Here is a 27,886-nt window from a genome sequence, read left to right on the forward strand (position 1 = left end):
TAGGTAAAGTATACTTGTTATTTGCAGTGAAGTTCAGTCCTGGGAATTTTTTAAAATTATAGCTGAGTTATAATACTGTACTAGTTTCAGGGGTATAATAAAGTGAGTCAGTATCTATACATATAATATTCTTTTTAGTTTCTTTTCCATTATAGCTGTTATAAGATATTAACATAGTTCCCTGTTGAAAGTGAAAATGAATATCATTCAGTCGTGTCCAACTCTTTGTGATCCCTGACTTCTCCAGGCCAGAATACCGGAGTGGGTAACTGTTCCCTTCTCCAGGAGATATTCCCAACCCAGGATGGAACCCTGGTCTCCCGCACTGCAGGCGGATTCTTTACCAGCGGAACTACTAGGGAAGCCCAATAGTTCCCTGTGCTATACAGGAAATCCTTGTTGATTGTATATTTTATATATAGTAGTTTTATTTGTTAATCCCGTACTCCTAATTTATCCCTCCCACCTTTCCCCTGTAGTAACTAATTTTGTTTTCTATTCTGTGAGTCTGTTTCTGTCTTGTAAATAAATTCATTTGTACTATTTTTTAGATTCCACATGTAAATGACGTCATATAGTATTAGTCTTGTTCTGTCTTGCTTACTTCACTTAGTATGATAATCTCTGAAAGTGAAATGAAAGTTAGTCGCACAATCGTGTCTGATTTTGCAATTCCATGGACTGTAGCCTGTCCTGCTCCTCTGTCTATGGAATCCTCCAGGCAAGAGTACTAAGGTGGGTTGCCATTTCCTTCTCCAGGGGAGTTTCCCAACCTGGGAATCGAACACAGGTCTCCCACATTGCAGGCAGTCTTTACCAGCTGAATCACAAGGGAAGCCCATGATGATCTCTAGGTCCATCCATATTGCTTCAGATGACATTTCTTTTTTTTATCAGGCCAGGGATCTTTTAAAATTGTTTCTATAGATTGAGTTCAAAATGCTGTGATAATGAGTGACTGATCAGTAACTTTAAATGAGTCTGATGCAAAACACCAGGCCCTCAAAAATACAATTTGATGTCTAACAAAATCTAAAAGCCTGCCTGTTTGAAAGCTGCTGGACTATCTTTAAGCATTGAAGAACCCAAGTTAACCTATTCATTGACTGAGTTGGAGATACAGACGTGAATGGAGTAAGAAAAATTTGCCCATCCCCATATTTACCAGTGATTGTATCTTCTTTCTTTAAATGCTCAGTGTGTTTGTACCCGTATGAAGCCTTGCCTTGTGCTTGCTCTTTGAATTGGGAGTAAGCTCACTGGAGTCCACAGCACAGAGTATACTGGAGAAGAGGTAGTCTCCAGCTTCTAGCTCCAAATGAGATCCATTCACCATCCTGGATTATACTGAGGTCACTCAAAAATAGTTTCCCTACCAAAACTAGTGTTTCTTTCCTATCTCAGCGGTTCCATGACAACTTCTCTTATCCCTGGCTGACACACCTGGGACTGCATAGCTTCACAGCTCCCATCTTAAAGTCTCCTCCTTCTGTAGGAAGGTGTCAAACACCTATTCTGACCTGCATTTCTACCTCTTACCTCAAACATCATCAGGAGCTCAAGCTCACTTTATTACTTACTCCTTTTATTATCTGTGGGCCAAATCCAGCCCGCTGCCTGTTTTTGTGAGTAGTTTTATTGGAATACAATAGTGTCCATTTCTTTACAGATTGTTTATGGCTGCTTTGACACGAAAAAGGCAGAGCTGAGTGGTTGTGAGAGAAGCCTTCCGGCCTGCAAAGCTTAAAATATTTACTAGAGGCTCCTTAAGAAAAATCTTCTGACCCCCAGCCTAGACCTTCGTCCTTCTCTAACTGTACATCCACTCATCCTGCTCTTTCATCTTCTGCTACCATTGCATCTGTTCTGCTACTTGGAGCCAACAGTTTATATCAGCAGATTTGTCTGCATCCTCAGCTTCCATCTCTTTGCTTTTTTTTTTTTTTTAAGATTAATTTATTCATTTATTTTGGCTCTGGTGGGTCTTCATTGCTGCATGCTGAAATTTATAATACGTTGATGGTGTGTGTTTACTGTTTTTCTCCCCCCAGTATTACATAAGCTCTGTGAAAGCAGGTATTTTCTATGTCCTTTCACCTTCATATTATCAGTACATTGGACAGACATAGAAGATCCTCAATAATGATTTCTCAAATAATTGAAATGAATGAACTATTTCCTTTTTTTCTGTCTGTTGCTAGACCATAAGATTCTCAGGGCCAAGGACTTTATATATGTCTTTGTAATTTATTTCATAAACACTTGTTGAATGAGTGAGTGAATCATGATATAAATGAGCAATAACCTAAAGATAAAAGTTATTAACATAATGTTCTACTTTTAAAATTTGCATTGGCATTTTTACTTAAAAAAATCAGAATGATTTCTTTTAGGTTTATACTAATTCCTTTAAAACTAGTGCTAATTTGTGTGGCTTACCCATATGCATCTAAATTAATTTTTCTAACTTTAACTGAGACTTATAAATAAATAAGTATACATATATGTATGTAGATGAATGGCTATATATACACCTACCCACACATATATAAAACATATGTTAGTCCTGTTCTAAGAATCTGCCAAACTTTCTTGGTAAGACTTGCCAATTGCAATCATGTGACAGGATGACAGTTCTCTTCTCTGGGAGAAGTCCAGACTTCCAGTGTCTGGGACAGAAATAATATAGACCAAGAAACATATATAGCTGATGATGGATGATTTTTGGCTCCCATAATGTGAGGTTTGGTCTTCTTATTGTGAGACTTTGAAAATCATTAGACAAGAAATTTTTTTATTTCTACTCAGCTAAAAATTTTCTTTCTTGTATTTCTGTATGCAGGCACACTGCAAAGATAATTTGCCTGGTCAGTTTGGGTTTGTATTAAATTCTACCGCTTAATGAAAGCATGAATCTTTTTTGCCAGTGTAGCTGCCGTATTTTTATTGGCATCGTAAGTATGTGTCTGGGCTTCCCTGATGGCTCAGTGATAAAGAAGCCACCTGCAATGCAGGAGACACAGGTTTGATCCCTGAGTCAGGAAGATCCCCAGGTGAAGGAAATGGCAACTTACTCCAGTATTCTTGCTTGGGAAATCCCATGAACACAGGAACCTGGCGGGCTGCAGACCATGGGGTCGCAAAAGAGTCAGACATGACTTAGCGACTACGCAACAACAAAAATGTGTCCAAACACACTCAATGACAAATGCTTTCCTGTCATCACTGATAGAGTACTACTATAGTGACTGTGTTTTCACTCTCAGGTAGAACTGATTCTAAGGAGATGATGGGGTCACTTCATTGATCACATGTATACACACAGAGAAGGTAGCAGTTAGGGATGCTCTCAGATGCAAGCAACAGAAGAACCAACTAGCAATGGCTTCAACAAATTTTGGCTCAGTCGCTCTATGACATTAAGGCTGCTGTCTCTGCGATGTTACTGACCTTCCTTTCAATGTCAAATGATGGCAGCAGCGTAAAAGTGTTCCTGCACCCTTGTCCCAGCAAAAGCATGTTTCAAATGCAGGAGGCAGGAGGTGTATGGGCAAGTGACTTTCTCTTTGGATATTGTCTTCTGATAAAGGAGAGGAAACCCTTCAACAGACTTTTCTTTACATCAGCTTGGCTCCAAATTGGTCCCACAATAGTCCTTGACCTGCTGCTAAAGCCTCATTTCCTAAGAACTAGAGATTGTGGCCTGATTTCTGAACAAATTTGGGGCTCCATTTGAAAGAATAAAAAGAGAAATCACCTTTTTGTTAGCAAGGAATAGTGTCTCCCGCAGAAACTACCCAAGAACACTCATGAGGCTTCATGGAGAGCATGTTTATGTTGAATATGGAATTCTAGTAGAAGTTGGCCAAGTGAAATAAGTTGGAAAGGTTAAAAAGGCAGAAGAAGTTGCATCTGCAAGTGTATGGAACAGTCAGGGAGCCGCAAGTAGTTAGAGCTGCACATTCTACAGATGAGGAAGAGTGAGAGAAGAGGCTGCCGAGGTTGGCAGGAGTCATGTCCCGAAGGCAGCATGAAAGCAGGGACACCTTCAGGCATCCGTTCTGAAAGGGAAAGTGAAAGACACGCAGCCGTGTCTGACTCTTTGCAACCCCATGGACTATACAGTTCAAGGATTTCTCCAGGCCAGAATACTGGAGTGGGTAGCGTATCCCTTTTCCAGGGGATCTTCCCAACTCAGGAATCGAACCGGGGTCTCCTGCATTGCAGGCAGATTCTTTACTAACTGAGCTGTTAGGGAGCCCTTATCCATTCTGAGGTTGTTAAATCTGCAAATAAATACCTGTCTGAGCTTCCCCCAACTCGAATGTGGTTGAGAAGATCTAGATGGTACTGTCATTTCCCTGTTGCAAAGAAGAAAGATAGAGCAGTCATTACACAAGATTACTTGCTCTCTCTCTTTCTGTCCTTAGCCAAATTTTGCTTGGGAATTTTTCAGGTGTTTGTTAAGCCAGACTACTCAGTGAATTATGGAGCCTCAGAGGATTTGCCAGCTATAGTTCCTGTACTAAAACCTTTGGAGAAAAGAAGCTGAGTGCTTAGAATGAAACCAGTTCCACTACCGTGATCATTATTGATTAAACCAAGGGATCAGTCAAAAGCTGACCCAAAAGCTCCCCAACAGGAATGTACATTATTAGGTAATGAGAGACAAACATAATCACATCTCCTCACCCTGGGAAGATTAACAGCATGAAGGACAAATGCCAGAAATATCAGTATCAGAGGCAGGGAGGAGAGAGAAAAAGGGCTAGAGAGAGAATAAGGGAAAGGGAACAATAGCTGAACTCTAGAAATGAACATAAGTCTTCATCTTGGAAACTGGTGGAAAAGGAACATGAGAGTGTCAACTATTAAACAGTTATTTAGGGAGCTGAATTATATTATCACTAGGCCACGAGAATCACTGAATCTGTTTTCAAAATGCAATGTAATCCCATCCTTCCAAAGAATATGATATATCCAGATAAAATTATTGATTAAGGTTGCAATCATAAGTTATTTTGGATCAGGTTGAACTGATGTTCACCTTTCAGGGTAAGTACCTAATGTGTGAGGTCTCAGAAAATAGCCATGCCACTATTTGCTTTCTGTGAGCTTGTGATTAATGGTTTATAGAGGTTCATCAATGGTTCATCTGTCCTTTCTTCCCTGAGTAGTTCTGAATAAGAAAACAATCATCAAAATGGAACCAGGTAATCTCTGAGGCAACAAGAAAAAGAGAAATGATGTTAGTTACTAGAAACTAAGGGCCAGAGGGGACCTGATTCATGGATCTGCCAGGCCGAGGAATATAGCTTAAAGTGCAAAGAGAAGTAGGTTGGAGAACAGGAAATATACTTGTGGGGAAAGCAGGTAATAGGGCCCTGTTCCCGTTGAAGAATAGCCTTCCCAGGTGGCACTAGTGGTAAAGAACCTGTCTGCCAGTGCAGGAAATGTAAGAGACGTGGGTTCTATCCCTGGGTCAGGAAGATCCCCTGGAGGAGAGCATGGCAACCTACTCCAGTGGGTTCTCTTGTCTGGAGAATCTCATGGACAGAGGAGCATGGTGGGCTACAGTCCATAGAGTAGCAAAAAATCGGACATGACTGAAGTAACTTGGCATGCACACACTAGTTGAAGAATATCAGTGTCTCCCAGAATAGAAATTCTCCACCAAGACTAGTCACAGAATTACCAGGAATACTCTAGAAAGGGCTTCCCTGATGGCTCAGATGGTAAAGAATCTGCCTGCAATGCGAGAGACCCGGGTTGGATACCTGGGTTAGGAAGATCCCCTGGAGAAGGGAATGGCAACCCACTGCAGTGTTCTTGCCTGGCAGGGTCACAGAGTTGGACACAATTGAGCAACGAAGCATGCATGCATGTACAGTTGAAAAATCCCATTTCCAGACCTTAAGTCCTGCTGAATGAGAATATGACATTTTATGCAGCTGGTCCAGAACCCACCCAGGATGAAGCTTTCACCTGCTGCTGCAGTGAAAATATTCATGTCATGAGGACAACAGCTGTTTCTTGAGAAAGATTGTCATTTGTTTTCAGACCATTGGCTATCTTAATTTTTACTGGGATGCTCTTCCTTTTATGAAATTATGATAAAACATGGCACTTTAAAACAATGTACTTAGCAAAATTAAAATGAGCAAAACTATTGCTGGATGTTGACCTTGGATAATTTACCAAATTCCAGTCCTAAGAAGTTTGGACCACCCCTGAGCTAGTGACTATCACCAGGGAATGTCATGCATTGGCTGGCTCAGCCATGTTTCGTCTGTTCCTGAACCAATGCCATTGCTAAGGGAAATGGGATGGATTATCCTAATCAATTTAACACACAAGGATCAGTCCCTGAAGCTGGAGATGCTGCAAATACCATTAAAACCAACAGGCTGCCAGGCAATGTGCTGGAGGAGAATTGAAGTTGGAGGAATTACCCCAAGTCCCCTCCATAGGGTTTTTCCTAAATACACTTACTATTGGCTACTTGCATACAGCAGTTGCCTAGACTTACCCTTACTGCTTGCATTAAAGTAGTTTGGGTTAAAATGAAAAAAGCTTCCAGCATTAAATGTTATTTGTGTTTATTTACTTATTATTTACTTAATACTGGAAGTACTAAAATGTTGTTACTGAAGGTTTAAAAATATAGAAAATTAGAAGAGAGGAAAGACTCATTTCTCCAGTGAAATTAATTGTCCCTAAAATGTAGCGTTGTCAACATTGTCTTTCTCTTATGTGTGTGTATATTATGTTACATACAGAATTTTGTATATTATTTTAAATTGAGTTTTAAACTAATATATGCCTTTCTTGATTACAGGAGAAGTATCTAGTTATGTTTTTAAAATGGGAAAATACAGAAATGTGAAGTAAAAAAAAAGGATGGATGGAAGGAAGGAAGAAAAAAATAGAAATCTCATTAAATACGTTCTCTAAGTTTTAGTATGCATCAAATATTTGTTTTATATAGTTGAGGTAAGGCTATTTATTCTTGTGTTTTAAGCATAATTAACAAAGAAATGCTCATTTGTCTTAGATGATAGATAATATTTACCACTGGATGGATTATTAGTCTTTCCCAATTAAAAAAAAAGTGACTCAGGTAATCAATATGAGTTTTAAAGATGTGGAAACTCAAAACTCAAGTTTCCTAGCAATAAAAATGATCACTCTTGCTCTATGTAGCTCTATTTTATGGAAGGGAGAGTACGGGCTTACATGTAATAATTCTCTCAATGTGGCTTGCAATTTAGTAAATAGTTTAGCCATGTTTTATTTTAATTTTTAAAATCAAAGTAGTATATGCATATACTTTTAAAAGATAAATACAAGCACAAAAGTCCTCTGCTCTGATCTCCTAGTAGATCCACTCCTAGTGCATCTCCCTAGAGATAACCACTCTCATTTCTTTTTGCTGTATCTTCTGGACTCTCCCGTTATGTGTCTCAGTGCTTTTAATGCTATTTGTAGTTATGGTATTAAACACAAATTATTACCTCTCAACTCTGGAATATGAGTATTTAGCAATCTTCCACTCTCCTTCTCATCCTCCAAATACTATTATATCACAACTTTTGGTTAAATTAGCATAAATTGCTTGTATTTCTGTGTCCATATAGATATTGTTTATAGATGAATATGTAATTTATTCTTATTACACTTCCTTTCTTCTATAACTTTGCCTTCCAGAGTTAATTACTGTCTGATTTGGTTGTTGTTATTACAAGTTTTCTTTATTTTCTCTACACCTAACATAAACCCCCCAAATTTTTAATATTAATTTTTAAAAATCAAACTCTCACTTAAGTGAAAAACATATCAACAGAGGCAAACATATCAAGTTGCTTGCTGGCTTCCTTGCTTCTGTTCCAGGGACATAGACTGCTCTCCAGGTCCTCCGCATATCTGTCATTCTGGGATCCTCCTCATCACTCTCTTGACCATTTTCTGAAAATTTTTCCCTTTTTCACTGTACTTACTCATTTGGTAGAGCAAATCAGTCTTGGAAGGTGATTTTTTGAGAACTTGCTTGTCTGACAAGTACTTATTCAGTCACATTCAATTGATAGTTTGGGTGGGTAGATAACTCAAAGCTAAACATTTTCTCTTGGAATAATAGAGGCATTGCTCCACTCTTCTGGCAACCTGGGTTTGCAGTTCCCTTTTCTTGAATGTGGTCTCTGCTTTCTCTCTGGAAGCTCTTACCTCTGTCTCAGGTGTTCTGAAATCGGATCATGAGCTTTGATGTCTGTCTCTTTTCATTCATTGTACCAAGAACTCTACAGAAACATGTTCTTCAGTAACAGGGTATTTTCTCATATTGTTTCGTTGATCATTTCTTTTTATCAATATGCCCTTCTCCTCTTCCCTTCTTAAATTCTTACTGTTCTGATTTTGTATTTCCTGTGTTGGCATGCTTGATTTTCTTACTTTTCCTCTCCTATAGCTCATCTTTTTGCCTTTTAAATTATTTTCTTGGGGTGACTTCCCCAATTTTATGTTCTAAGCACTCTACTAATTAAAAAATATATTTTTAAATTTCTTTATTTATTTGACTGTGTGGGGTTTTAGTTGTGGCACTCAGGATCTTTAGCTTATGAACTTAGTTGCAGCATATGGGATCTGGTTCCCCAACCAGAGATCAAACCGGGGCCCCTTGCATTAGGAGTTCAGAGTCCTAGCCACTGGGCCACCAGGGAAGTCCTTAAACACTCTACTATTTAAAATAATTCTGCTGACTTGTTTTATAATTTCTATGTACTTTTAATTTTTTCATTCTTCCTCTCCACCACTTCTTTTTCTTTGATAACACTCTCATTGATTTATGGATACAGTGTTACTTGTTTTTCTGATTATATAAATTATACATTTTAAACACAATTTTTCTGTCCTCCACATTTCTGTTTCTTCAGCATTCGATTTTATTTCTTAAAAATATTTATTCCTATTTTGCATTTTGGAGGTTGCATTCACATTCCTGGAGATAGTGGGCTGTCTCTCAGGTTCTAGATGGAAGGTCTGTATGCTAACTGGAGGCTCTGTGCGTGTATATGCAGGGGCAGAGGACAGTGTGCAGTGAGAAGGTTGTGGCTGATTTGAGGCTTCACTGCTGCAGGTGAAAGGAGAGGGACCAAGCTGTCCAAATGTCAGTGTTGTTGACCTTTTATTTGGGCCAGACCCTCTTATTAGCTTTCTATGACTGCTGTAGCAAATTGCCACCAACAATGACTTAAGTCAACATAAATTTATCTTATAGTTCTGTAGTTCAGAACTCTTAAACAGGTCTCACTAGGCTAAAATCAGAGCTGTTTTTTTTTTTTGTAAAGGGTCTACAGGAAGTTGGTTTTCTTGCCTTTTCCACTTTCTAGTGGCTGACCACATTTCTTTCCTCATGGCCCCCTTCCATGTTCAAAACCACCAACGGCAGCTCAAGTTTTTCTTACATCTTATAACTCTAACTGTGACTTCTACTTTTCTACCTCTCTTTTGCATTTAAAAGACACTCTATTTTGGGCCACTCAAATAATCCAGGATAATCTTCTTACTTTAAGGTCAGCTGATTAGCAACCTTCATCTCATCTGCAACCTTAATTCCCCCTAGCCATGTAACATAACATATTCACAAAATTGGAGGATTAGGAGATGGCCATCTTTGGGCAGTGGTCACTATTCTGCCTACCACACGTTCCAGTTTCCTGTCTGATGATCTCTCCTAGTTACAGAACAGGGAACAGAACTGAGATTTCTTGATGTTTTATGGGAATTTTATATATTCCCTGTGCTTTCTGTTTTCTGCAGGAGTTCACTTCCCATTCTCTGATATCTTAGTGTGGGTTCCCTATAGTTTAATTTGTCTGGAAAATGATTCACTGATTCATGCCAAATATAGAAAGAAATCCATCCATAAGCCAGGAACGTGCCTGGGAAGGTAATAGTTCCTTGAATGGGTTGGTCATGTGTGTGGGTAGCTATGTTGCTGGGTAGTGTGGCATGAAGATGTGAGAGGCTAATGGCTGTTTTTTCTATTTTCAATTCCAGCCACTACTCTCATCTTTTTAGATACCTGGTGTAATCTTAAGCCTTCTCAGCATTCATCTATCTGCATTCTTTCTTTCAAATTTGTCGACGTCCTTTTTTTGCTAATTTCTTCTCATATTATTTTTCCTCCTGTGAGTTTTTTTTTTTATTCCTTTATGTTTATTTTACTGAGATTTTTAGAAGGATCAGAGATAAACAAATATAATCATTAACCAGAAGTTGTTTATCATTTTTAAACAAGTTATAAAACTAGAGAACAACAGATACTATTTTAGATTATCACTAAACATGGAGAGAGGTTCATTATAAATCAAGAGGTACAGATTTGCAAATAAACATTTCTGTTCAGGTAGTTGGAAAAGAGAAAGGAAGAAGAGGAAAGAACAGGTTAAAGCATCACTGAAGATTAAGGTTGTTTCAAAACTGCAGAATTCATCTGATACCACATTTTCAACGGGATTAATGAAAGAAAGCCACACTAAGTAAGGAGAACTATGCAAGTTCTTTCATATCACTACTTCATTTTGAAAATCTTAATTTTGAATCATCTCTCAGTTCTCCAGAATATAACTGCAGGACATGATATTTTCTAAGACAATGTGTTCCTAAGAATCTCTTACTTTTCCCTCATGCCTGAAAGACAACTTTCCAAATGTAAATATTTTTAGTTATTTTTTTCTTTAAATCTCTTCAGCTGTTTCTCCATTGTCTTGGGAGGGTGTTGTTGTAAGGCACATGAAGATGTTTTTTTTTGTTCCTTTCTATAGCCTGCCTAGGTGCTTCTGAGAGTCTATTTTTTAGTTTTTAAAACCATAAATGTATACAAATTTGAATTATATGCCACTGACTGTCTAAATAAACAGTGAAAGGTACTTACACATATTGACACATTTCTGAGATTAAGGTAAAATATGGAACAAGGGTTCTTTGAATAGAATACAGATGGTCCTACTTAATGATCTATCCTAAATAAATGCTGTTTTAATTTTTAAATCAGATTTTCCATGGATCCATGAGTGGGATTATAAATTAAAGGCCAGTAAAAATCTGAGTCACTTAATTATCTGGAAATTTCTCACTTTAAGATCTGTGTAAATCTATATAACTACTTTTACCCTCCTTATTTCAGAATGTCAAAGCTATAAAGGCTAGTGTTTACCCTTTCTGTAGGAGCTGACATATATGTAGAGCTTTAGTTTTTATTACATAGTGGACTTGGTCATTTTATAGGCAAAAAACTATTTCAGCTGATTTAATTGTCATTTAATTGTGGCTCAGCTGGTGGGGAATCTGCCTGCAATGCAGAAGGCCTGGGTTAGATCCCTGGGTTGGGAAGATCCCCTGGAGAAGGGAAAGGCTACCCAGTCCAGTGTTCTGGCCTGGAGGATTCCACGGACTGTATAGTCCATGGGATCGCAGAGTCAGATATGACTGAGCAACTTGCATTTCATTTCACTTAGTTTTTATTACATAGTGGACTTGGTCATTTTATAGGCAAAAAACTATTTCAGCTGATTTAATTGTCCTTTCACCTTGGCTCCCCCTTTTTTTCTCTCTTTTTTTTTTTTTTTTTGCACTTTGACAATAGACATCCTCTAGATGACAATAGTCATCCTGAAATGACAAGTGCTGTTTTGTTTCTTTCTAACCCTGTTGTCTCAGAATATCAGTTTTTTGAGCTATTCCATCCTTAAAGGTAGTGTCAGATACATCCGTTTCTATATTTGCAGGGCCAAACGCAACAATTAGCTTGAAAGATGCAGAGTGCTGGTGAAGTGTGGGCTGTGCATTTACACTAGAGTGTATGTTTAAGCCAGGAGTCACAATGGCCTTCCTCTTATCACTGCATAGTGCTCTGGGCCTCCCAGAGCAGATGGTCTGCCCTCTGGCCTTAGTTGTGAACCTCCTCTCTGGAGGCATAGACTGTAGTTGAACATACACAAGATGTTTGCCTTTGGGAGGTCTGTTGCCTATGCCACCCATGGGACTGCCAACAGCATATCTGACGACATCTGAGAGGTGGAATGGAAGCTAGGATACCTGTTGTAAAGCTGTACTACAGTTAAATGAACAGCCTTATATAGTGCAAGTGTTGAAGGAGATGAGAAAGAAATGCAAGTCCTGAAACCTGCCCAGGAAGGTAAGCTTTACCTAGATGGCAGGGCTGGAGAACAGAAAACAGCAAATGAAGAATAGCTGAATTCCTGGGCACAGAATGTAATGAATTTGAATTCATATATCCCAAATGAGTCTTCATCATTATTTAGGCACTGAATTTTTAGGGACATCACTATTCTCTTCATATACACAGGCATATACATCTGTATAGTAAATATTTTATTCACACCAAAGAGTTAAATCTATTTAATTTCCGTTCTCTAATGAATTCTTAAATCTTGGTCTCTGACCATTCCTTTAATGAGCAAGTGAAGACTTGTGAATAGCATGAGTAGTTCAACAATGGTCAGGTAAGCTTTATAAGCACAAGTTTCCATGCAATGGCTGGATCATTGCTGTTATCTAACCAAAACAAGGTAAATCAAGAATTAATCATCCTAAGTTACACTCTAAATATTTGTTTCAGCTTCCAGCCTTGCCACAAGTCTATGGGAGATATAGTTAGTGTTTGTGGATGACCTTCCTGATGGGTGAGAGCAAGCAGCCTTCTTGCCCTCTGTCCCCTGCAGATTTTCCAGTCTTTTCTGGTACCTTTGTTATAGAAGAATTCCAAAATCATAATGGCTCAGATTAGTCACAATCATTTGGAAAGGGTTCATTCATATCCTAACCCTATCATGAAATGGATATCAAAATGGAATATGATCACAGTAATAGCCATAAAGGACTGAGTCCTTAAATACCGCCTCCCATTATTTCTTTATGAGGCAAGTTGAAATCCAAGGAAATAAGTAATATTTCTCAAGGCAATAAATAAATAAAACAATAGAGTAAAAATTCAAACCATTAAGTAAAAAATAGGAACCTCTCACAAATTCCTCCCAGAATTTTCCTATTTATGTATCCCAGGGATCTTGTGTGTCCTCCAAATTCTATGGTTCCTGTATTCTTGGTAACTGATCTGTGAATTTTATTTTATTTTATTCAGTTATATAAAAATGGCTAACATTTCTTACTTCTCTGTGGCAAGTTGAGTTCTAAGAGATCTGCATGTGTTTACTGCTCAGTTTCCACTTAGCTTTTGTTATTCCTTTCAGAAACTGAGGCACAGGAAGGTTAGCAACTGTCTCAAGGTTTTTCATGTAAGAAGTAAGAGAACTGAGATTCAGTCCCAGGCAATATGATTCCAGCATCAAAGTGCTTAATCACACACAATAATACCTCTCTAAAATTCTTACTTGGTCACATATATTTATCAAATCTTGATTTCAAATAGACTTTTCTGAGTGGAAAGAGGAAGTAAAGGAGAGCTGCTCAAAAATGTTAGAAGCAAATATCCTGCTGTGTTCATTAAAAAAAAAAATTTTCACTGCCCTTACAAATACAAAGAAATGTGTCCCCATCCAAATACAACACCAAACTGGGTGTTCCAGAAATGGATTTTAACTCAGAATCTTTGATGATCGTAGAAAAGAGACTTGGGAGAGCCTAACTGGAAAAGGTCAATTTTCATTCCAATCTCAAAGAAAGGCAATGCCAAAGAATGCACTCATCTCACACGCTAGTAAATTAATGCTCAAAATTCTCCAGACCAGGCTTCAGCAATACGTGAACCGTGAACTTCCAGATGCTCAAGCTGGTTTTAGAAAAGGCAGAGGAACCAGAGAGCAAATTGCCAACATCCACTGGATCATCGAAAAAGCAAGAGAGTTCCAGAAAAACATCTATTTTTGCTTTATTGACTATGCCAAAGCCTTTGACTGTGTGGATCACAATAAACTGTGGAAAATTCTGAAAGAGATGGGAATACCAGACCACCTGACCTGCCTTTTGAGAAATCTGTATGCAGGTCAGGAAGCAACAGTTAGAACTGGACATGGAACACCAAACTGGTTCCAAATAGGAAAAGGAGTACATCAAGGCTGTATATTGTCACCCTGCTTATTTAACTTATATGCAGAGTACATCATGAGAAACGCTAGGCTAGAAGCACAAGCTGGAATCAAGATTGCCGGGAGAAATATCAATAACCTCAGATATGCAGATATTACACCACCCTTATAGCAGAAAGTGAAGAAGAACTAAAGAACCTCTTGATGAAAGTGAAAGAGGAGAGTGAAAAAGTTGGCTTAAAACTCAACATTCAGAAAACTAAGATCATGGCATCTGGTCCCATCACTTCATGGCAAATAGATGGGGAACAGTGGAAACAGTGGCAGACTTTATTTTTTCAAGCTTCAAAATCATTGCAGATGATGATTGCAGCCATGAAATTAAAAGACGCTTAACTCCTTGGGAGAAAAGTTATGACCAATCTAGACAGCATATTAAAAAGCAGAGACATTACTTTGCCAACAAAGGTCCATCTAGTCAAGGCTATGGTTTTTCCAGTAGTCATGTATGGATGTGAGAGTTGGACTATAAAGAAAGCTGAGCACCAAAGAATTGATGCTTTTGAACTGTGGTGTTGGAGAAGACTCTTGAGAGTCCCTTGTACTGCAAGGAGATCCAAGCAGTCCATTCTAAAGGAGATCAGTCCTGGGTAATTCATTGGAAGGACTGATGTTGAAGCTGAAATTCCAATACTTTGGCCAGCTGATTCGAAAAGCTGACTTATTGGAAAAGACCCTGATGATGGGACAGATTGAGGGCAGGAGGAGAAGGGGATGACAGAGAATGAGATGGTTGGATGGCATCACCGACTCAATGGACATGAGTTTGGGTGAACTCCGGGAGTTGGTGATGGACAGGGAAGCCTGGCGTGCTGCAGTTCATGGGGTCGCAAAGAGTTGGACTCGACTGAGCGACTGAACTGAACTGAACTGAATTTAAACAAATGGATTTGAGCTAAACACAAAGCTCAAATTAATGGTACAACCTAGAAATGCTCACTGAAAGGCTAAATCTTTGGATTTTTGTACTATTTGGAAGAGGAGTGGGTTCTGTTAATAGGACAGACTTTCTGCAACATATGTTAAGAAAAAATTTGGAAGCACTTAAAAAATACAAGTTGGAAGCTCGATCCTGTGAAAAAAAAAAAGAGGGGGGAAAAATCCTTAAAATATTTTGAAGCTTTTAGGAGAGTCACTATTAAAATTAGTACGAATATAGACAAAGGGCTTTCTGAGTCGAGTGGCTGTTGTTTTCCTAAATGTCAGCATGGAAACCCAAACAGACAGAGGTGAGTTAGGTCCCTGGAAAGACTGACTGGGAAAGCTGAGTGTTAAGTTTGTGACGTGGTTGATGGCAACCAAAAATTTTCAAGTGCATGATGACAAAGTGTTTCCTGGAACTAGGGGCTGCTTCAAGGCATATAAACAAGGGTAATGTTGTGGGGGCCCATGGTTTAAATCAAGATGGGATCTATATGTGGCAATATCACCAGCTGTTTGAACAATGTTCCCAGAGAGGTCTCTGGAATTTAGAAACCATTCATAGATAGTTTGAGCTGAGCTTTATACTGAATTGACAGTCTTTGCATATAGCAGAGGAAAATACCCAACTTTAAGACCTAACTTGCTCTCTGCTTTTATTTTGACATAATGGAAGATAACCAATTTTAAAACATAACTTCCACTCTGCTTTCATTTTAATGTCATAATCTTGAAAATATAATACTTGGCTCTTAACAGAATAGGACTTAACTTCATGACAGCTTTTAGAATTTACCCTGAAAATCATATTTCATTGAGCTCTTAACTTTAATTCAAGACAATTCCCTCTAGAGGTATGACCACCCACTCCAAGGAAAGCAGAAAAGGGTGTTTGAGTTCAAAGTTACCATCTGATCTGACCCTTGGTTTTCTCATCTATAAAAAGGAACATTTGGTCTAAACCCCCTGTAAGAGTTTGTGGGGTTTTTTTTTTGTTTTTAATCTTCAAAATCAAATTCAGATGTTGTTGATATGACCTCCCTAGAGTGACTGTCAGTTTCAACAGAAGAGAAGAGAGGCCCAGGGGGATATGTGTGTGTGTATCAGACACACTTACCCATATAACATTTTTTTTTTGTAAAGCAATATTTTACTGTTCTTTTAAAAAGTATTTATTTATCTGTGTGGCTGCCATGGGTCTTAGTTTCCAGCATGTGGGATCTTTAGCTGTGGCACGTGAGCTTTTAGTTGTGGCATATGGGATTCCCCAACAGGGACAGAACCCTGACCCCCTGCATTGAGAGTGCAGAGTCTTAGCCACTGGACCATTGGGGAAGTCTCTATAATGCTCTTAAGTGAATATGATGCTCAAGAAATTTACAACACTGTAAACTAAATAAGAAGACCTCTCTGTAAAAACCAGAAAAGAAACTTACCTAGCTTTCCAAATATGCTTCTCTAGAACATTATTCTCCCCATAGAGTAAGAAAAACACTTTGCAGACTTCCTAAAACATCAGCCTAACTAGAGTTGTGGCTTCTTCTAAAGTCTTGAGTATTTCTGGCTTACACGTCACCATTTAGGTTACTGTTTACCAGAACAATGAAGTGTTTTTGTTTAAAAGTCTTTCCCCTCAAATTAAACAGAGATGAAACGGAATCAACAGTGGAGTTCTAGAAGCTGACGAACTGAAAATATCAATAAGCTATTAACAACGTGCTCTGTCTAAGGATACTAGGAAGTTACATTGATTCTGAGTTCTTAAGAGAAAAAGGCCTTTAGAACAGAATGCAGGCCTTAAGAGGGCCTAAGAGATCTGCCCTCTTAACATAGTAGGCAGTGCATCAGTCTCATAACCTGAAGAGGGGCTGAGAGAAGCCTTAGCCTAATCATGATTTTTTTCCCCTTGCAAACGCTTTCTGATCATGCTCAGCAACTTGGCCGTGCAACAGTTGCATGTTCTCTGTATACTATCTCCTAACTCTGTTGTAAAATGGAGATTTGTTTAGGAAGGGGCCACTAGTGCTCAGAAAGCAGACCAGCAGAGCAGTCTGATGGCATGCAAAAATTCTTTTATTTGTCATTATACTGGGGGTAGGGAAGGGTTCTTTAAACTTGGGTCCACAGAACAGCCACCTCCATGAAACTTTTAACTAACCCAATAGACTTTAGATTTTATGGTGATTATTGTGCAACTTTGTGAATATACAAAAAAACCAATGAATCGTATACCGTAAATGGATAAACTGTGTCGCAACAAAGTTGTTCTAAAATTTTTTATAGTGTGTAGAGTCACACTTGAATACAGCTTCTTGAGTCTTAGCCCAAAGGGCCGAATCTCTGGATGTTGAATTCAGGCAACTGTGCTTTAAACAGATATTTCAGGTGACTCGGATAAGATGACTCAAGGGCCACACTTTTACGGAAATCTAAAAGAAGTGATGTATTTTGGTACTTCCTCTAAACAAGAAAAGAAATCTCACGAAAGTTCAGAATGATCAATAATCAGTAAACAAGTAGTATAACCATCCTTAAGCAATTGTAAATTTGACTCAGTTCATAACTCCCCATTATGAATATGAATATTATCAGTACTGTAGTGACTGTGATAAATTTTTATTGGAACCAGGTCAAGATAACTTATATGAGCATTGATCAAGTCACAGAAGAATTTTCGGTACATTCTCTTACTGAATCCTCACAAAGACCCTATTGAGTTGTAGAAGCTATAAAAGCCATCTGTCTGCTACAGATGAGAAGGTGGAGATTCAACAAAGTTAAGTGTTTTGCCCCAGACACCTAAATGACCAGTCTGCTTGGACGCCAAGCCCTCTTTTGTTTTTTCATTTTTATTGGAGTACAGTTGCTTTACAGTGTTGCGTTAGTGTCTGCTGTACCGCAAAGTGAATCAGCTCTATGTATACATCGATCCCCTCTTTTTTGGATTTCCTTCCTATTTAGGTCACCACAGAGCACTGAGTAGAGTTCCCTGTGCTATACAGTAGGTTCTCGTTAGTTATCTATTTTATACATAGTGGTGTCTACATGTCAGTCCCAATCCCCCAATTCTTCCCACCCTCTCTTGCCCACTTTGGGGATACCAGGTCTTCTGACTCCTGTTCAGCACTCTTTTCAGTATAGAAATCTGTCTAAAGATGCTTCTTCAACATCTACCAGCATGGCATGCCTCTAACCTTTAGAAGCTATTTTTTGAGCACATTTATGAAGTTTCTATTGTTAATGATGCTAAGAAATGGTACATCATTTTTTTTTTCTATTTGTATCACTAAAAGAAATTGCACAATTTAACACATTTACCTCCAATTTCTGTAACTGTGCTGTGCTTAGTCACTTAGTTGTGTCCAGCTCTTTGTGACCCCATGGACTGCAACCCACCAGGCTCCTCTGTCCATGGGGATTCTCCAAGCAAGAATGCTAGAGTGACTTGCCATGCCCTCCTTCAGGGGATTTTCCCAATTTCTGTAACATTTTTGTCGAAAAAACTGGATTAATGTATATCTGTAGTGGGGAGCATATGTAAATGTGTGTGTGTGTGTTTGTTGAGAGAGAGAGAAAAGGGGTAGATATTTATTGTGTTTTCATATGTGTGTGAAAAGAAACATGAAATATTCTAATGTGAAATTACAAAATAGAATTATTACTTTGTATGTGAACTGTTTAAAGAAACTAATATTTATTGGATAACTACTATGCTATAAATCTACTTCATTCCCATCACCAACCCCTAAACCCTTGTTCATTTCTTTTTTTTTAATAGTTACTTATTTGACCAGACTGTGGCATACTGGATCTTTGATCTTCATTGTGGCCTTCAAACTCTGAGTTGTGGCATAGGGGAATCTAGTTCCCTAACAGGGATTGAACCTGGGCCCCCTGCATTGAGAACGCAGATCTTAGCCACTGGACCACCAGGAAAGTCCCTTCATTTCTTAAAGATATGCATTGGGCTCACTGCCTACTCCACGCAGGCCTCAACCTTCTTCTTGAGGTGAATTAATGTCCCCATGGAAGCCCAAATATTTCAAGTCTTTCAGTTTCTTGAACATCTCATCTTTATTAACCACTCTTCACTCTTTTATATCTTTGTTGTCTCCCTCTCTTCTGACTCCATATTTTCACTCAAACATACTGAATCTCCTTCTACCTTAAAATAAAAACAAAGCAAAGAAACTTTCTTATTCCTCGACTCTCTTCAGTCTACCATTCTTTCATTTAGTTGCTCAAGTCAGAAACTTTGGAATCATTTATTCCTTTCTTTTCCTTTTCCCTGTTGTCCAATTGATTATGAAAGTTCTGTCAAACCCACTTCCTCAATATCTCTTTATTCATTCAGTTTTCTCCTCCATTTCCAATACAAAGTCTCAGAATCAGTGCTGTCCAATAGAACTACTAATGACAAAAAGTAAAAAGAACGTGAAATTTACTTTAATGATATATTTTACTTAATCCAGTATATTAAAATATTATCATTTCAACACGTAGTCATCATGAAAAAAACTACTAATGAGATATTTTACCTTCTCAACTTGCATTAGCCATATTTCAATAGACATATATTGCTAGTAGCTACTGTATTGTAGAATGCAACTCTAGATCATCATTTCTTGCCTGAGTCTATTATTCCATTGCTTGAGGCCAGAAGGAAGCTTCCAGTGGTTACCTTGTTTCCTGCTGGGACCCACTCCATATGCTCTACAATCTAAGGCCAGAATGCTTTTTCTAAAAATAAAACTCATGTTTTTTTCCCTCTGTAGAACTCTGCATGGTTTCTCACAGCTCTCTATGCTCTTAGGATATTTACAAGACCTTGTGTAAAATAGACTTTGTCTACTTTCCAGCTTCCTTCTTGTCATGTTCCACAACAGAGCACACACACCCCGCTAAATATATTCTATTCCTGAAAGGCTTATGATCCTCTTGGCTTCGACGTCATTTTGTATTCTGTCCCCCTACTTAGTTTGTTCTTCGTCTTCCTTATCCCCCACCCCCATCCTCACTAGGCTAACTGCTGCTCATCCTTAAAGTCTCCACGGAAACCTTCCCTGATCCCCTGGTCTGATTGTGTGTTCCTCTTTTGTGCTCACGTGGAACCCTTAGTTCCTTCTACCATAGCCTTTATTGTATAATCGATGCTTTCTTTATGTTTGCTGCTTCCTCTATTACCTCTAAGTACATTAGCCTGGGGGCATTGCTAACTTTGTCACTTTTTTAGCCCCAGTTCCAGGCATAGTGCCTGACATAAGGTATGTGATCAATAGATGCTCACTGAGTAAATGAATACGTAAATGAATAAATGTGATCTTTTTTTAAGACCAGAAAAGAATATTTGCAAACTTTTTTGTGATTAAAGGTAGTTGTGTCTCTTGTCCTTTCTTGATTCCTAGGATCTCATGAATTTCCAAATGAATTTGCTTCAAAAGAAATAGTTTCTTTAAGTTTAGGTATTAAAGAGCTTGACAGAGCTCTTTCACTAGAAAACAAGAAAACTTCCCAGAGAGAGTAACTGTGAATCGCATGGCATATATTAGAAGAATTAACATTTGATTTCTGTGAAATAACTGTTATTAAAGTTAATCAATGACTTCCATGTCACTAAATCTGAGGGACATTTTTTATCTTTGCAATTTTACCTGATTTCTCAGGTGCCAGTATTTTTAAGCTTAACTCTGTATTGAAACATTCTTTTCTCATTGGGATCTCTGAAATCTTATTATGGCTTTCCTCTGTATCACTGGCTGTTCCTTTTCATTCTCCTTTCTCAGTCTTTACTTATTAGGGTTTCTCAAAGCCAGACCCTCAGTCCTTTCTTGTCTCATTCTCTGCTCTCTCCCTAAATAGTCTCATCCAATCCATGACTTTGTTTTGTCTATACTAGTATTTCTCAAATATATATTTCAACACAAAACCTCTCTTTTGTCTCCAAATTCATCATCTAAGTATCCATTTAAAATTCCATTTGGGAGAGATGAATTATCCCAATTTGAACAGAATAAAAATGGAATTAATGACTACCTATAAAGTTCACTTTCCCTCCCATGTTTTCTGTTTCATTGAATGAAACAGGTAATGTTACATGATGCATGTAATTTTTCAAGCCAGAATACTGGGAATTATTTTAGACACCTCCTTCTCTCATAATCCCAATTTTCAATATATCTGTAAGTAAATCAATAGTGAATTAATATCAGAGATGTTTTGCATTAACAAATATGTACAGAGTCCTATTTTTATATTATTATTGTATTCATGCAGTATATACATCTATATTTGCAACACTATGGAATTCTTTCTGAAGCTCCCCATAACATTTATCTAAATGCTATTCATTCCCTATCCTTGTAACAATTATTGGAAACATTAGTTTCCCTATCTGTGTAACAACTGTTCCTTTCTACATCACAGGAAATCATTGCCTTTCATTCTCCACTTTTCCTCTTTTGTGCATCATCTGTTTTCTTTTTCAGATCAGTTATGCAATCTGTATGTATAACTTCTTATTGTCACATTAATCCTATTCCATTGCTGGCCCATTCTATTTCCTTACACCCCCTCTTTTAAAGCTTTATTGAGCTCTAATTTACATATCATAAAACTCAACCGTTTTAACTGCCAAACTAAGTATTATAATTTTGGTTAATTTTATTGAGTTGTGCAACAATCACCATAATCCAGTTTCAGAATATCCTTTAGAATATCTTCATCAGTGCAATAGAATCCTTTATGTCCATTTACCCTTAAACACCCATTTTACCAATTTCCCACTTGACATTGTAAAGCCAGGATGTATCATGTGCCCCAGTAGAACTCAGTGAGTGCTTGATGCTATGGGGAGTTCATATAGAATAAAATATGATACCTAATCTCCAGGGGACTAACTAGTTGGTAAAATAAGACCGCAGTCAGAGGCCTCCACAAAAGAATATGTATCCTATTTCCAGCTTTTGTGAATAGGCCAGTATAAGACTACAGGGATTCCTGTGGTTGAGCAGATAATTTAAGTTTGGAAAAATCTTTCATATCCCATACAGATAAATGTTTTTTTTTCTCCCTGTAGGCCTATAACATCCTTTCTGAAACTGACCATTGAGTTTCCAGAAGTATGGGCTTTCTGTAACATCTTTTCTCTCTTAAATGTCATCTTAAATATGTACCTCCTTCTGTTTCCATCTATTTGTAACCAAAATCTAAATTATAGAATGTACATCTTTCCAAGTAGAATCTAACACTGTTCAATAAATACTTCTAATTCTAAATGTAAATGATGATCACTATAATTTTTCACATTGGGGGTACTTATTGAAAAGAGTAATGTTTATTAACTGTCTCTGAATTAAATGTAACCAGTAGTTTTTTTGGCCCTTGGGTTGTTATTAATGATAATTAACTGTGGTGATGAAGATTTACTAATAGTTATGACCCTGAGAAGCAAAAGAATGTATTTCAAAGAGCTGCCTGTTCCTTCAGGTGTTGAGTAAAGCGCTCCTTTTTCATCCAGGAAGCCACGAGCACAGGGCCGTCCCAGATGCCAGGTGTAGATTACTCCACTCCTAGTCTTTCTCAGTCTCATCTTCAGCCCTTCTAATGGCCAGCAAATCAGCAGGGACAGCTGGTTGGAAGAACTCATTCATGTGATGTGGGGGTGGTTAGAGGAGACAGGATATGCAAGGGTAAGGCATGTTTGTTTTCAGCACTTGAAAGCCTGCCTCCACCAGTTTTATTTTATGTGAAGGAAAATAGGGAGGAGAAGTTGGACTGAGATGGTTTCTTTCATCCTCTAGCAATGCCAGCTTCCCAATGTGGGAGCCCCTGGGCAGCCAGTAGTCCTCTGCTGTCAGAATTGTAGCAAGCTTGGCTGCTCACATAATTGGGTGAAGATCTTGAGAAAGCGTGTACTTGAACACTACGGTTCTCTACCTTGGCTGCATATTAGAATCACCTTTTAAAATTCCTGTGCCCAGACCACTCTCAGACCAATTAAATAAGTATATTTAGGAATGGAATTCAAGCATCAGAGTTTTTTTAAAGCCTGCCAGGTGCTTTCAATGTACTGCCAAGTTTGAGAACCACTGGTCTGGTGATAGACATCTCTTGGGTTTTTCCCCGGTTTTATTGAGATATAATTAACATATAATATTGTACTAGATTCAAGTGCATGACATGATTTGATATATGTATATCTTGTGAAATGACTAACACAGTAAGGTTAGTTAAAACCATCACTAGACATCTGTTGTTGTCATGAAAAAATAGACCTTAGGTACTAGCTCTTGGGTTTAGCAGCACCTTGGAATAACCTGGAAGTTTAAAAAGGTACTGATGCTTACACCCACTCCTAGCAATTCTGACTTCATTGGTTGGGAGTGGGCTCGAGCAAGTATCAGCATTTTTTCCAAGACTCTTATAAGTAATTCTAATGTGCTGATAGGAGTAAGAACTGCTGCTTGGACTGGGAACAAGTATCTTAACTTGTTGTCAACTTGGAGGGAAAGATGCTCTATACCTGTTGGACAAAGATTGCCAGGAGCTGAAGCAAGAATGTGAAAGGAAATATGGAAACTGTACCAGAGATAAAAGTCACCTGCCTCAAAGTGGGGGTGTAAGGTCGATTGTTGTGAAGGGGGGGCGTGTGTGCATGATGTGTGACAGAGAGACTGAGAATGGAAAATTTGGGGAAAATTTGTCCCCAACCGAGAAATGTGGGGAAGGTGGAAAATATAAGTGTCTTTTTAATACTCCATGATTTTGGACACTTGGTCAGCCTATCTTCATCTGTAAGCAGAGCAGGGGCAGTCTTATTTGCATACAGAATCAATGGGATCCAAGAAGTATTCCCTAATTTAAAGTGTGCCATATCTCATCTTTCCCACCCACTACAGTGGCTGAAAAAGCCATCTTTCTGTTGGGTTATGCCAGGCCAGTAAATCGATTTCACATCCTCTCTTGGCTTTAGAGCTTGACTTAATTTTCTTTACCCAATTCACCAAGTTATGTCCTGGACTAGTAGAATAAATAGGAGGAATGAACAATTTAGAAGGAGCCTTCTTTAGGCTTAGCTGTGAACCTTAAGAACAAAGTTTCTTGCCTAAGAATGAAGTCCCAGAAAGGAAGTGCCTCAGATGATGGAGAAAGAAGTCTTAATATGAGGAAGGGATCCTAAAGAGGATGTCAAGGTGAGGTCACCAAAGGCAAACATGCTTCCTTTACAACTAACTGAATATTACACTTGTCATTTGCATTGGTGGAAACCCTGGTTGGTGAAAAATGGTTCTCTGTTTCTTGACTCAGTCAACTGAAGAGGTTCATGTTCTAGTGACTCTGGATGGAAAACAGGGGTTGGTTTGGAAATGTTTACGTTTGGAGCGGAGTTCCTTAATGACGGTTCAGTGACGTGGCTTTTATCTTTTTTTAAAGACATTCTGCATTGAAGTCATATTAGATCAGTATGTGGCTTGTTCTGGCTTGTTCTCATTAAAAACAAAATCTGATTATGAGCCATTATTTGTTGAAATTACTGTAAGCAAACACAGTAACTTATTTATTTTTAATCTAGGACTTGATTATGAAACTTGTGGTTTACCCAGCGTTATTTTGAAACTTCTGCTTTTCTGCTCTGGCTGTTGGCCTGCTGACTTTTCGTTTTACGAGGGGCGCTCTACTGCAACGGAAAGCAGTGGAAATTCTAGGCCCTCACCGTGTGCCCTTTGTGTCAGCCTTACAGGTCATTTGGAAGAGAAGGTAGCCCAGTTCCCCCGACACAAAATCGCTCCCCTGTTCTTTCCCATCAGGGCACCCGAGGCTTTTCCCACTCAGCCTTCACTTCCTTGGGGTGGTATCAGTTTAAACTGCACTGGGAAGGATCAAACACATCATTTCATTATAAGGTCAATTAGTCCAACGTATTACCTAGCACTCAAATAACCAGAGAGAGGTTATTTCAAGGAAACACGACTGGGGTACATTTCTTCCTTTGGGGCCGGGGGTAGGATTGGCGGTTAGAAGAGTTCTGAGGACACAATGAAGTAGTGTTAAGTGACTTATGTGTTTCTATCACAACGTATCAGTCAGATGGGTCCAAGGTGTAAATACCAGCGAGAAAAGTGCATCATGAGGAGGTACTTCCCATCGACCTTATCATTTATGTACAATTAAGCTACAAAGAGGGTGTTGGTGTCATTTTCTTTCAGTTTGGACCCCACATAAAAAGCATGCTGTTAAGTCATTTTCTCCTACAAGAGTTGGCTGTAACCCCTACAAAGCCAGTTTATGGGGATTTGGCGTGAACAAGGTTTCCTGAGATGTGGGTTTATTTTGGTGGGGGCAGGGCGGCTGTACAGGTAAATCCGAAAGGTTTTCGGGAGTGCACAGAAGGTCCCCACCGCTCTGCTTCAGGAGCAGGTCTCCTTTGGCACCAGGACAGCGCTCGCGGCGATTCCCGCCTGCTCCCTCGGAGCCCGTACTGGGGGGTCCTCTCCGCAACAAAGCGCCGGGTGCACCCCCACCTCCGCGTCCTGCGGCGCCTGCGCAGTAAGCCGAGGAGGAGTCGGGCTCGGGCTGGCGCTCTGCGCCGGGACGTCCCGCCCGCCGCGCGGCCGGGCGCAGGCTCTCAGTTCGGGCTCCAGGCGCCTCGCAGGAGTGCTCGAGAGCCAGTCAGGTTTGCGTCCCACAACGCTGGTCGCATGAAGTTCTGATACATCTCAGAAACAGTTTCAAAAGGAGTGGCAAAGGTAGAAAAGAGGATGCCGCGGAAGCTCTCACCAAAATAAAGTCTCGAAACTTAACCAGAGCCATTGGTCTAGCGCTAGCCTGAATGAATACCTATAACAGAAAGAGAGTTATCGGCTGGGGGATGTAGCTCAGTGGTAGAGCGCGCGCTTCGCATGTGTGAGGTCCCGGGTTCAATCCCCGGCATCTCCAAACGGCCTCAGGTGTTTTTTTGTTTTTTGTTTTAAAATCCATATAATATAGTAAATGTATGTCCCATTACATTTCACATGTGTACTCTAAGCGCCCTAAAAATATGTAAAAGAAAGTCTCAAAATATGGCGCGCCTCAGGGAATGAGCCATTTTAATTGCTCCACGAGAAACTCCAACGAGAAATTATGCTCGTCATATTTATTTGCATAAAATGACCATTCCTAACTTTCTAATGAACTAGTTTTGAGGAGCTGAGACGTGTGGGAAAAAGGAAAACATCACATTGCATTGGCCGGGAATCGAACCCGGGCCTCCCGCGTGGCAGGCGAGAATTCTACCACTGAACCACCAATGCTCTTGTTTGAGGTGGATTTCCACACCTTACTAGAGTAGATTTGTCAGCGTGCAATGAGTCTTTTCTGTTACAAAAGTGTAAAGTTCTTAAGTCAACATCAGAAAAAGCAGTGGAGTTTTTAAATTAAATAACTATAAATATTGAGTTAACATTTACCAAAAAAAAGCTCATTATACTTAGTTCTGTTGAACCTTGAGGGGAGGTTCTGTCTTCTGAAGTCTCCTCGGTGAATGAGGCAAATAAAAATTTTATTAATATGTAGACACAAAATTACACAATTACTTAGTTGTGTCTTCAGATGTTTAGATGTTTTAAAACAACCACTCCTGTTTTACTTTTCTTATCTTAGCTAATTCAGGCAAATACATGGGGTAACTGTCAGGGATTGGGAGTAGTTTTGTCGGAGCGGTGAAGGCGAACTGGCACTTAGATCCAAGTATATTGGAACTATGAGATGTGAGCAGGCATCTTTGGTGATTCTTGACAAGTGACCTAGAATCTGTAAGATGTCCTTTCTTTGATAGTGAGAAACTTGATCCCAGGACTCTTTTATACTCCACAGTATGAGTTACCCTTCCTTTCCACGGAAAGTAGAATTGCAAACCATACAGTGAAGTTATATGAGGAGGAGAAAGTAAAGTGAAGGAAATGCATTCATGGAAATGAGTCTAAACATAAGATAGGAGACTCTGGATTTAGGCATTATTGCCCCTTTATCTCTGAGAGGGAAATTGCCAGCCGTTTATAGGATCTTTGAAGGCCAAAAAGAATATGGGGGGAAGGGGATGACTGAGAATAACAGTAAACACATAGCAGTTGCTATGTGCTGGGCTATGTAAGTACATTGCCTGTGAACTTCAACCCAGTGAAGTAGGTGTTATAATTACTTCAGCTTAACAAATGAGAAAAAGTGAGGCTGTTAGAGTCAAAGTTGGAACACAAGTGGTATCATGCTTAATATTCCGTTGCTTAGCCACTCTCCTGCCTACAACAGAATAAAACACTGTGTAGTTACACCAGAAATACTTCCTGTGTAGCTCAGGAATACTGTGTATCAAGACTGGGGTTAAAGAAGGAGTATAACAAACTGCTGAAATAAGGTGAGACTTCTACATCAAGATTTATTTTTAAGGATTTTTTTTTAAGCGGGTGCATACAAAGCAAAATTTGAAGACAAATACAATACAGAATTATAAAGATGTAAGAGATACAAAGAGATTAAGGAATAAAGAAATCTAGACTACAGTCTTAGTAACATATGGGGGAGCAAATGCAAATCATTTTATTTCTTAGGACCTCCGTTCCTTAAAGTAAGAGAACTAGAGGAGAGATGAGGTTTTAAAATTGCGTTCCAAAAGTGTCTCAGGGTCACTAGCCAGCAGCAGGCGGGGCGGGGTGGGGGGAGGGGGGTTGGTGGGTGAGGGGAATGGGGGGAACTCACCTTCTTTACCTGGCTTCCACACTTCACCAGCTCATTTATAACCTCTCCCATTTATTTGCATTTGTTTGATGGCTTACAAGTCTGGAATAAAAAACGTTGAAAAGCGC

At 39.0% G+C, this 27,886-nt stretch overlaps 1 protein-coding gene and 2 non-coding genes across 3 annotated transcripts in view; 2 read left to right on the forward strand and 1 right to left on the reverse strand.

Moving 5' to 3' along the window:
• Positions 1–27,886, forward strand: part of GPD2 (glycerol-3-phosphate dehydrogenase 2) — a 226,390-nt gene that overhangs the window by 15,055 nt on the left and 183,449 nt on the right. The window lies entirely within an intron of this gene.
• On the forward strand, positions 25,911–25,982 carry TRNAA-CGC. Its single transcript has one exon. It is a non-coding gene; the product is annotated as a tRNA-Ala (tRNA).
• TRNAG-GCC lies at positions 26,268–26,338 on the reverse strand. The gene has a single exon. It is a non-coding gene; the product is annotated as a tRNA-Gly (tRNA).

Source organism: Cervus canadensis, chromosome 15, assembly GCF_019320065.1.
Source record: "Cervus canadensis isolate Bull #8, Minnesota chromosome 15, ASM1932006v1, whole genome shotgun sequence".
Taxonomy (NCBI): Eukaryota; Metazoa; Chordata; class Mammalia; order Artiodactyla; family Cervidae; genus Cervus; species Cervus canadensis.